The sequence below is a fragment of the Rutidosis leptorrhynchoides genome, chromosome 2 (assembly GCF_046630445.1).
Source record: "Rutidosis leptorrhynchoides isolate AG116_Rl617_1_P2 chromosome 2, CSIRO_AGI_Rlap_v1, whole genome shotgun sequence".
NCBI lineage: Eukaryota > Viridiplantae > Streptophyta > Magnoliopsida > Asterales > Asteraceae > Rutidosis > Rutidosis leptorrhynchoides.
Genome location: NC_092334.1, coordinates 190768675 through 190781894, shown reverse-complemented (window position 1 = coordinate 190781894; position 13220 = coordinate 190768675).

Genomic DNA, 13220 nt, shown 5'->3' with positions numbered 1-13220 from the left:
CTTTCTCCATCAACCATCGAACTTAGAAATTCCAAAATATCATCATCAATATCTTCGATATTTCTGAGGATATTTTCATAAATATTCTCGTCCGAAATTATATACCTCCTCGTGCTTCCTGTGTATCATTATATTGGAAACATTCAATGGAAAATTAAGTACCGAAAAGCAGATTATGCGAAACTAGAAAGGAAGCCGTGGACAAATCACAAAGAATAAGTTTGACTTCAAAGAATCCAAGTGATTCTGTTTCTGATGAAATCTTTAACGAATACCTTGCTTCCGAATCTAAACCCTTACGGATAAATCTTCTTCAACATCCCTCGATATTAGAAACTCCAAGATATCATCGTATCTTTCATTATAAATATCCTCCATATTTCCGAAGATATTTTCATAACTATTCTTATCTGAAATCAATAATCTCTTTGCTATCAGTTTTACATCATATAGAAACTGTTAGTTTCTATATTCTGTTAACTTTCGAGTTTAAAATATAAATGTTTTTTTTAAAGTAGTGTTGGGAAATAATGCATGAGTTAGTATAATATAATGACACTTGATCAACATGATTATATTACAGTAAGTCATGCTGAGTTTCTAAATGGAACATGATGAATCACAGATTATAACATCATCATGTGTCATGATTTATAACTCTATCATTCTGTTTAACTTCTGAACACATCAAGAAAATATGTTCTTGATAGTTCTATTCTCAGTAATTCTGGTAATTTGACAAATCAAATCGTGCGATCACGTTCTTTCTTGCTTAGAACATGGAGTTCATTCAAAACTCTATATTTACGAATTCTGGATCATTACTCGCTTTACTAAAGGTCGAGAAGAGAATAAAAAGGAAAAGAGCTCCAAAATATAAGAGAAAATATAAAGCCCAATAACAACATGGAGATTACAAACCGTGGATATTAATACGGATAGCAATATAAAGACACGGGAGAATGAATAACACTATAATCCCAAGATAATAGTAGAAGTAAATAAAATCCTCCGGTAGTAGATGAAAGAGAAGAATGACAGATAGGAAGGTTAGGAGTATATCAAGGATCAAAATAGGATGGTGCATATGGACGAATGTTTTAAAATATGAGTTGAGAGAGAAAGAATAGAAGGTGTGAGTTGTAAGGAAACGACGGGGGTGGATTTATTGTAAAATATCCAACAGAGCAATCAAAACAGATGATCGCATTTAAAGCGGATCCTAATTCCCTTGATTACCAAAAGAATCAAATCTTATTACGAAGATTTTCTCCAAATCTCTTGAATTTGGAAATCAATTCTATCTACGTCAAGAGATATGACGAATCTATACCTACTCATTTCACTCTTTGGTGATAGCTTCACATGTACTCTTCACAAAATCAAATGGTTTTATCTATATTACTCAATGATGATAAAACTCTATTTATCAACTCATATTTGTCATGAAAACATTTTTATAGTTAGCCATGACAACCTCGATCAAATTTCGGGACGAAATTTCTTTAACGGGTAGGTACTGTGATGACCCGGGAATTTCCGACCAAATTTAAACCTGAATCTTATTTGATTTAGATACGATAAGCAAAGTCTGTAATTTTAAGTCTAAAAAACTTTTGAACTTTGTTCATATAATAATATAAACCTTTGACGATTCTCGACGATTCACAAACAATTGTGTGTAAATAAATATGTAAATATAAATGTAAGTATATATATAATAATAATTGGAAAGAATAAAATATAATATAAACAATAAGGTTAAATATGTAAAATAAGATATAAAATAATTAAATTGATTTCTATATATGTATATAGGACTTTTTATATATAACTGATATTGTATGTATATAGTAATAAATATAAAATATATAAATATTAACGAAACAAATATAAATTCTATGGATAATTATTATTATATTGTTGTAAGATATAAATTAAATGCTCAAAATATGTTGTTATGTATATATGTATATATATTTTAAAAAGGGCATATGTAATATTATTATATTAAATTTAATTACAAGTTGAATATAATTGTTATATTAATGTTATTATATTACTTTCATTATCAATTTTGATATCTGTATTATTAATAGATTAGTTATATATATATATATATATATACATATACATACATATATATATATATATATGCAATTCGATATGTATAAATTATTATATCAATATTATTATAGTAATGTTAATATCAATATACAATTATTTAATATAATGTATAAGTTAATACATTTAATTTATCATTAAAATTAATAGTAAAATTTTAATTTTAAGTTATTATGATTATTTGTCATTATTTTCTTATTAACATTATTATTGTTATACAATTATGATAATTGTTAGTTATATCATTAAAAAATATTATTACTATATATATTATCATTATTATTGTTATTATAAAATAATTTAGTAACATTATCATTAACAATATCATTATAAACATTACTATAACTATTAGTAATATTATTTTAAATATTAATATTATTAAGATAATTATTGTTAATAGTATTGTAATATTATTAATTTAGTACTTTTATTATTGATATTTAATAATATTATTATTATTAATAATATCATATTTTTTTATATAAAATAAATCTAGAAAAAGAATCCAATTCTGTTACACTTAGCTATCAAGCTGTTTTCTAATTTGTTATATGTGTTTGAACTCATACTAATTGATTCCAATCAGTTCATTAACAAACAAAACTGATAAAGTCGACTTTATTTTTTTAATTGATATTCTGACAAAATATTTTATCTGTCGAGAAATCCAACTATAATATAAACGTGAATTGGGTTAAACTAATTGCAATTATATTTGTTAAACTATATATAACACCTTATTATTACAATTCTTGCAAAAACAGCAAAAAATCAAATCAAAGTTTGAAGAACACAGCGTAAGCTCTCTGTTTTTATTTCATTTATCAAAAACTTTGAAAACGAATGAATTTGTAAAATGTGTAAATGCAGATGTGTTTTAAATCTTCTAACAAAATTATCTGCAAAAGCTCAAGCCTCAATTTTTAACATCGATGCAGAATTTTCGAGTCAAAGTATATGTTCCAAAAAGTCAAACGAACATTCCAAGATAAAATTGGAGATCTATAAGGTGTTTCAGTTGAAATTAATGATTCATGAAGTTTCTATTTGGGATTTAAAACACATTTCGTTTTATAGTCAATATCTAAAAGTGCCTGAATTTAAGAATCAAACTTTGAGTTCATATTTTTTTTTCTCTTCGCGTTCAGCTTCTGCTTCTGCTTCTGCTTCCCTTTTTATTTAATTTTTTTTTTCTTTCTGTTAATTCAAGTTAAACACAACGGATTGCTTCTGTTTTAGTTTCATATCATAATTTGAATTAGCAAATCGTTTTATTGAGTAATTAAATCCTCTGGTCGAATTATGTTATGAAGATGAAGAAAGAAAATGGAAAACAGTTAAACGGATTAAATAAGTGTGGTTGTAGAGATAATCAGAAAACGGGCAACAGCCCACTGGTTTCAGGTGCTAGGGAGTTTTGAGAGGTCGAGGGTTCGAGTCTTGCATGAGGCACAATTCTTTTTAAAACCCTTCCCTAAGGTAGTTCTATTTTCTTATTATTATTATTATTATTATTATTAATTTTATTAGTATTATTATTATTAGTATTATTATTATTATTATTAGTATTATTATTATTATTATTATTATTATTATTATTATTATTATTATTATTATTATTATTATTATTATTATTATTATTATTATTATTATTATTATTATTATTATTATTATTATTATTATTGTTGTTGTTGTTGTTGTTGTTGTTGTTATTAATGTTGTTAATACTAATTATTATTATTATTATTATTGTTTTTGATATGATAAGTATTATTATTATTATTATTATTATTATTATTATTATTATTATTATTATTATTATTATTATTATTATTATTATTATTATTATTATTATTATTAACATTATTATTAAGATTATTACCATTATCATTAAAGGTATTATTATTAATATTAACATAAATATTATTCCTAACAATCTCATTATTATTATTATTATTGTTATCACTATCACTATTATTATTACTAATAAAATTATTAAAGTTATTATTATTATCAGTATTAGTACTATTATTATTACCTACTAAAGTAACATCTTTACTTTCATTATTATTATTAGAAGTATGATCAAAATCATTATTACTAATTATTGGTGTTATTATTAATAAAATTATTATTATTATTGTTATTAGTACATCAATTTTATTATCAAAAACTATCTTTTTAAACAGATAAATATTCGATACTTATTATATATATTAATATTTCACATAACAATATAAATAAAACTTACTAATATTTTTTATTTAAAAACGTACATATAACAAACTATTGATTTTAAATAAAACACTAAACAAATATGTATATAAATAAATATGGACATATTAATATAATTATATAGATATTAAATATTTTGAATACATACACAAATTAAATATATAATATATATAAACTAAAATATAATAAATAAATTTGTTCGATTACGAATATGTGTATTAATAAAGATACAAATGATATAGGTTCGTGAATCCGAGGCTAACCCTGCATTTATTCAATATCGTAATACGTATTTTTACTACAAAATACAGTATGGTGAGTTTCATTTGAATCCCTTTTACTCTTTATATTTTTGGGCTGAGAATACATGCGCAATTTTTATAAATGTTTTACGAAATAGACACAAGTAATCGAAACTACATTATATGGTTGAATTATCGAAATCAAATATGCCCCTTTTTATTAAGTCTGGTAATCTAAAAATTAGGGAACAGACACCCTAATTGACGCGAACTCTAAAGATAGATCTATCGGGCCCAACAAGCCCCATCCAAAGTACCGGATGCTTTAGTACTTCGAAATTTAAATCATTATTAATAATTATTGGTGTTATTATTAATAAAATTATTATTATTATTGTTATTAGTACATCAATTTTATTATCAAAAACTATCTTTTTAAACAGATAAATTGTAGTGACCCGAACTTTTCCATGTTTATATATATATATATATATATATATATATATATATATATATATATATATATATATATATATATATATATATATATATATATATATATATATATATATTAAATGAAATTATTATTTATATGATTAAGTGTTTCCAACATGTTAAGCAATCAAACTTGTTAAGACTTGATTAATTGAAATAGGTTTCATATAGACAATTGACCACCCAAGTTGACCGGTGATTCACGAACGTTAAAAATTGTAAAAACTATACGATGAAATCTATATGGTTATATATATAGTTAACATGATTTTATTATAAGTATGTATCTCATTAGGTATTTTAACAATGAGTTATATACATAAAAATGAGACTGTTAATTTAAGAAACTCGAAAACGATATATATAACGATTATCGTTATAACAACGTCTTACTAGGTACATATGAATCATATTAAGATATTGATACACTTGGTTAATTATGTTAAATGATAAGTAAATATATTATTAAGTGTATTAACAATGAAATACATATGTAAAAATAAGACTACTAACTTAATGATTTCGAAACGAGACATATATGTAACGATTATCGTTGTAACGACATTTAACTGTATATATATCATACTAAGATATATTATATATCATAATATCATGATAATATAACAATTTAACATCTCATTTGTTATAATAAACAATGGGTTAACAACATTCAACAAGATCGTTAACCTAAAGGTTTCAAAACAACATTTACATGTAACGACTAACGATGACTTAACGACTCAGTTAAAATGTATATACATGTAGTGTTTTAATATGTATTCATACACTTTTTAAAGACTTCAAGACACTTATCAAAATACTTCTACTTAACAAAAATGCTTACAATTACATCCTCGTTCAGTTTCATCAACAATTCTACTCGTATGCACCCGTATTCGTACTCGTACAATACATAGCTTTTAGATGTATGTACTATTGGTATATACACTCCAATGATCAGCTCTTAGCAGCCCATGTGAGTCACCTAACACATGTGGGAACCATCATTTGGCAAGTAGCATGAAATATCTCATAAAATTACAAAAATATGAGTAATCATTCATGACTTATTTACATGAAAACAAAATTACATATCCTTTATATCTAATCCATACACCAACAACCAAAAACACCTACAAACACTTTCATTCTTCAATTTTCTTCATCTAATTGATCTCTCTCAAGTTCTATCTTCAAGTTCTAAGTGTTCTTCATAAATTCCAAAAGTTCTAGTTTCATAAAATCAAGAATACTTGCAAGATTGCAAGTTTACTTCCTAGTTTTCTAAATCCATTCCAAGTAATCATCCAAGATCAAGAAACCTTTGTTACTTATAGTAGGTTATCTTTCTAATACAAGGTATGTAACATCCCGCCTTTTTCCATTTACTTTTCCGTTATACTAATATAAAGTCCGTTATATGTTTATAACATCTCCCGTTGATACGCGTTTTAAATTATCTCGTTTAGGTAATTCCCGCACCCGAACGAAAGTTGAGGGACTAAACTTGACAAGGGATCAAACCCTTGACTAGGTCAAAGGGTCAAACCCCTTTCACCCATTCATTACCATCTCCCTATCTCTCTCTCTTTCTCTCTAGCAAGAACACTGTCATAACCCGTCCTTAACCATAAGAACGTGTTAGATAACGTATGATTTCATTGCGAGGTATTGACCTCTATATGCGACATTTTTTTAAAGAAAAACTGCATATATTATACATTACAAACCACAAATCTTATTTTTGATACAAGCTTTAGACGATAGAAAGATGATTATCATTTAGCGATAATCTTCGACTTACAAACTTTACATATAATGATAACAACACGATTTCGAGCATATTTTACAACACAAATCCTTGGGTATGCAGTTTTATTTTTGACACAAATATGCGTACGCAAGATCCTGCTCAAATTCAACATAATGCAGCGGAAGCTTCTAATTATCACCTGAGAATAAACATGTTTAAAACGTCAACATAAAGTTGGTGAGATATAGGTTTAATGCCGGCAGCAATATATATATATAGACCACAAGATTTCATATATAAACAGTTAAATAAAAATATTCTAAGTGGTTGAGCACTTGGTAACCATACTTAACATTTAATCACGTCGCATATTCCCTTTATTATGAAATCTTACTACACCGTACCAAGTGTAGTCACGAAACGAAGTACTGTGCAACCGTTGAATACTGGTCGTCCAGTCCGGTTGGGGTTGTCAGGCCCGATAGATCTATCAACAGGATTCGCGTTTACAATACCGCTGTAAATATTAGTTACCAAGCTACAGGGAAGTATGCCAGTGGTACAACTCAACGTAGAATATATTTTTCAGTTACTTGTGTCCATAACGTAAAACATAAAATACATGTATTCTCATCCCGAAATATTTAGAGTTTAAAAGTGGGACTATATACTCACATTCGTCTTGAAGATATATATATTTTTGACTTGGTCTTCCGGTTGATATCACGAACCTATCCATATATAATATATCAATACCTTTTCTTTTTAAACAAACGTCTCATATATATACTTGTTATACTTTTAATACTTTGAATAATTCCTTAGTCCGTAGTTAGCATTTCGTTGTTAGTAATTCAATTTTAATGGTTCATTTGTAGATGTTTAATATACCCGCAATGAAATAAATAAAACCCCCAACGAAATAAATAAAACCCCATCGTATATGTATTGGTCGAGATTAATCTTGACCCACGGTACCGGTGTTGTCAAATGACGTGTTGCGTACATAAAGTACCGGTGTTGTCAAATGACGTGTTGCGTACAAACATGGGATCTTATGATTAATCTTCTCGTATTGTTTATGGGTGATCCTGAACCATATAAAATTGAATTATAAGTACATATATATAAAATATCATGTTATCTTAGAAAGATGTGATTTTATTTAATTTTTCCCAATTAATCCCGAAGTTAAACAAGTCTTGGATAACCAATTTTGTTTCGGTCATAGTTTCTTCGTTACAAATCCGTTTTCGTTGATTCAACTTGCCATCTCCTTGGATCGAGTTCCTCTTTAAGACTATGAACTGAAAATACCTTGGTTTGTATTCAAAATCACACGGCATAGGTGAAACTTTAGTGAAACTTATGAAGTTAAACATTTTCCTTTATGTAAACAACCTTAAATGATTATTTTTCTAAAAATACTTATACTTTGAATTAAATCATGAAATTTTTATGTGTTATCATATTCATATTAAAAATCATTTTTTCCAGAAGATAAACTTCCAATTCAAAGTTTAAGATGGTTTTTAATTATCCAACCCAAAACAGTCCCCGGTTGCACTCCGACGTCGTAAAAACAGTTTTTAAGGTGTTCTTTGAAAAACCAAGTTATACCTTGTTAAATTAGCATGTAATTAAGTTATATTACAGGTCTTGAAGTATTTTAAAAGTTAAGTTAGAAGGATCTATTTAGTTTGCAAACAAGTTTGAAAACTTTCAAACTATGTTCTTGTTGTTAAAATTTTATACCACAAAATAAGATAGCTATATATATATGAATCGAATAAGGTTATGAACATAGTTACTACCTCAAGTTCCTTGGACAAGGTTGCTGTAAAAGAGGAGTAAGAACCTAGAACTAAAAGGGTGATGGAATTAGATGAAAGATTGGAAGTAAGTTTGTGTTCTTGGAAGGATTCTTGAAGTGTTTTTGTAAGGGTTTTCTTATGGTGATTAAGTGATGTTTTTGAAGCTAAATGATGGGGAAAATTCTTGGAGATGATCAAGTATGAAGTTAAGAGTATTTTGAGAGAGAAATGGGAGTGTAAGTATGAGAAAATGGGGTGAAGAAATGGTGTGCATGCATAAAAACGTTTTTAGGTTATAAAGGAAAAAAAAGATACCTAACTTTGTTTTCTTGCTAAATAATTCATGCTACTTGACAAATGGTTGGTTCCACATGTTTCTTAATCATTTAAGGCTGCTAAGGAGCAGATTTTTATTGGTATATACCAATAGTAAATACATCTAGAAGCTGCGTATGATACGGGTACATATACCCTAGATATACGTGTAGAAATCTTTGAGAAAACGGAAAGAGGATTCAAATATAGCTATCTTTTGTAAATATACTTATATTGTTTTATGTATGTAAGCCCTTTAAAAGTGATAAAATACATATCTATACGATGCATGTATAAGTATTATAGGTTATAAGTATTTATGTCGAAGAACGTTACGTATAGTTATCGTTTTGAAAACTTAAGTTAGTAGTTTCAAAATATACTTATAACTCATTGTTATTAGTACCCAATGAGATGTTAAACATCCTTAGATCATGTTAAATATATATAAATACATATATATACATAAACGTATAATTATCGTATGTTATATAGTTCGTGATATCATCGGTCAAATTGAACGGTCAAACGTTGTGTAAAACTCTTTTCGAAGACATAAGTCTCAACAATTTGGATTGCTTGTCATGTTGGTAAGATTTAATTTATGTAAATATTAATCTTATAAATATAGAATGATCGAAAAAGTGCGGGTCATTACAGTACCTACCCGTTAAATAAATTTCGTCCCGAAATTTTAAAATTGTACCTATTTTGCGTCATCGGGAAACAAGTGTGGATACTTTTGTTTCATTTGATCCTCTCATTCCCAAGTAAACTCGGGACCCCTTCGAGCATTCCAACGAACCTTAACGATCGGTATGTTGCTCTGCTTGAGCCGTTTAACTTCACGATCCATGATTTCGATTGGTTCTTCGATGAATTGTAGTTTCTCGTCGACATGGATTTCTTCAAGAGGAATGGTGAGGTCTTCCTTTGCAAGACACTTCTTAAGGTTCGAGACGTGAAAGGTATTATGTACTCCGGCGAGTTGTTGCGGTAACTCGAGTCGATAAGCTACCGGTCCAATGCGTTCGATGATCTTGAACGGGCCTACATATCTTGGGTTCAGTTTACCTCTTTTACCGAAACGTATTACATCTTTCCAAGGTGACACCTTTAGCATAACCATGTCACCGATCTGAAACTCTAATGGTTTCCTTCGGACATCGGCGTAGCTCTTTTGGCGACTACGGGCTGTTTTCAATCTCTCTTTGATTTGTACTATCTTTTCAGTAGTTTCATGTATGATCTCGGGACCAGTTAATTGTCGATCTCCTACTTCATTCCAACAGATAGGAGATCTACACTTCCTTCCGTACAATGCTTCGAATGGTGCAGCTTTAATGCTCGCATGATAACTATTATTATACGAGAATTCTGCTAATGGTAGATACTTATCCCATCCGTTTCCAAAATCGATCACACATGCCCTGAGCATGTCTTCAAGAGTCTGAATTGTTCTTTCACTCTGCCCGTCCGTTTGCGGATGATATGCGGTACTCATATCCAAACGAGTTCCTAGTGCCTCCTGTAGTGATTGCCAGAACTTTGAGGTAAATCTACTATCACGATCAGATATAATGGAAATAGGTATTCCATGCCTTGAAACTATTTCCTTTATATATAATCGTAATAATTTCTCCATTCTATTTGTTTCCTTTATAGGCAAGAAATGTGCAGATTTGGTAAGACGATCAACAATTACCCAAATGGTGTCGTATCCCCAGGCAGTCTTTGGTAACTTCGTGATGAAATCCATGGTAATACCGTCCCATTTCCATTCTGGAATTTCTGGTTGTTGAAGTAACCCTGACGGCTTCTGGTGTTCTGCTTTGACTTTGGAACAAGTTAAACATTCCCCAACATATGTTGCAACGTCTGTCTTCAAATTAGGCCACCAATAATGCGTCTTAAGATCTTGGTACATCTTTCCAACTCCAGGATGTATCGAATATCTTGTCTTATGTGCCTCGTTCAATATCAACTTCCTTAATCCACCCAACTTCGGTACCCAAATACGATTTGCAAAATATCGAATTCCATCTTCCCGCATAATGAGTTGCTTCTCATACTTCTTCATTATTTCATTTCCTATATTTTCTTTAGTAAGTGCTTCTCGTTGAACTTCTTTGATTTGTGAGTTGAGATTCATGCGAATTTTTATGTTCATCGCTCGTACTCGAATTGGTTCTCGTTCTTTTCTGCTTAATGCGTCAGCCACTACATTCGCCTTCCCGGGATGATAACGAATTTCACAATCATAGTCGTTTATCAGCTCGACCCACCTACGTTGCCTCATGTTCAGCTGTTTTTGATCGAAAATATGTTGAAGGCTTTTATGATCAGTAAACACAGTGCATTTAACCCCATACAAGTAGTGTCTCCATATCTTCAATGCAAACACAACTGCTCCCAGTTCTAGATCATGCGTCGTATAATTCCGCTCGTGAATCTTTAATTGTCGGGATGCGTATGCAATAACTTTCTTCCGTTGCATAAGAACGCAACCAAAACCTTGTCGCGAAGCGTCACAATATATTTCAAAATCATCGTTCCCTTCTGGTAACGATAAAATAGGCGCCGTAGTCAACTTCTTTTTCAGTAATTGAAATGCACTCTCCTGCTCAGAAGTCCATTCATATTTCTTCCCTTTTTGTGTTAACGCTGTCAACGGCTTAGCTATTCGGGAAAAATCTTGAATAAACCTTCTATAATAACCGGCTAAACCCAAAAATTGGCGTATCTGCATTGGTGTCTTAGGAGTCTCCCATTTTTCAATGGCTTCAATTTTTGCTGGATCAACCTGAATTCCTTTGCTACTAACAACGTGGCCAAGAAATTGAACTTCTTTCAACCAAAAAGCACACTTAGAAAATTTAGCATATAGTTGTTCTTTTCTCAACAACTCTAATATCAACCTTAAATGCTCTTCATGCTCTTGCTCACTCTTGGAATAGATAAGAATATCATCAATGAAAACGATAACAAACTTATCTAAATACGGACTACAAACTCGATTCATGAGGTCCATGAATACAGCTGGCGCATTCGTCAATCCAAACGGCATAACCAAAAATTCGTAATGACCATAACGTGTCCGAAAAGCAGTTTTCAGTATATCTTCTTCTTTGACACGTAATTGATGATAGCCCGACCTTAAGTCAATTTTTGAGTACACACATGATCCTTGGAGTTGATCAAATAAGTCGTCAATTCTCGGTAGTGGATACCGATTCTTGATAGTTAACTTATTTAATTCACGATAATCTATACACATTCGGAAAGATCCGTCTTTCTTCTTGACGAATAAAATTGGAGCTCCCCACGGTGAAGTACTTGGTCGTATGAATCCACGATCCAGTAATTCTTTTAACTGACTCTGAAGTTCTTTTAACTCGGACGGTGCAAGTCTATATGGAGCACGAGCCACTGGTGCAGCTCCTGGTACTAAATCTATTTGAAATTCTACAGATCTAAATGGAGGTAATCCCGGCAACTTTTCCGGAAAGACTTCAGGAAAATCTCTTGCCACAGGCACGTCATTGATGCTCTTCACTTTTTCCTTTGTTTCGACTTTATTAACATGTGCTAAGATAGCATAGCACCCTTTCTTCAAGCACTTTTGAGCTTTCAAATAACTAATGAGTTTTAGCTTTGAGTTACCCTTCTCTCCATAAATCATTACTGGCGTTTTATCCTTACGAGGAATGCGAATTGCCTTCTTGGCGCACACAACTTCAGCTCCTATTTTGGACATCCAGTCCATGCCGACTATTACATCAAAACTTCCTAATTCTACGGGTATCAAGTCAATTTTAAACGTTTCTCCGGCTAAATTTATTTTACAATCACGGCAAATTTTATCGGCTTTAATTAGTTTACCATTAGCTAACTCAATCATGTACTTAGCATCGAGAGGTAATGATGAACAATTCAATTTAGCGTGAAAGTCTCTACACACGTAACTTCTATCAGCACCAGTATCAAATATAATAGATGCGGATAAGTTATTAATGGTAAACGTACCCGTAACAAGCTCCGGGTCTTCACATGCCTCTTTAGTATTAATAACAAATGCTCTTCCACGTGCAGGTCCGATATTCTTCTCTGGATTCGGGCACTGGCTCTTATAGTGGCCTTGTTTTCCACACCCAAAACAAGTAATGGTAGCCAAAGCAGTTCTATTTGCGTTGGTGGCAGGAGTCTTGGCACCATTTGTATTCGTAACGAGAGCCCTACAAT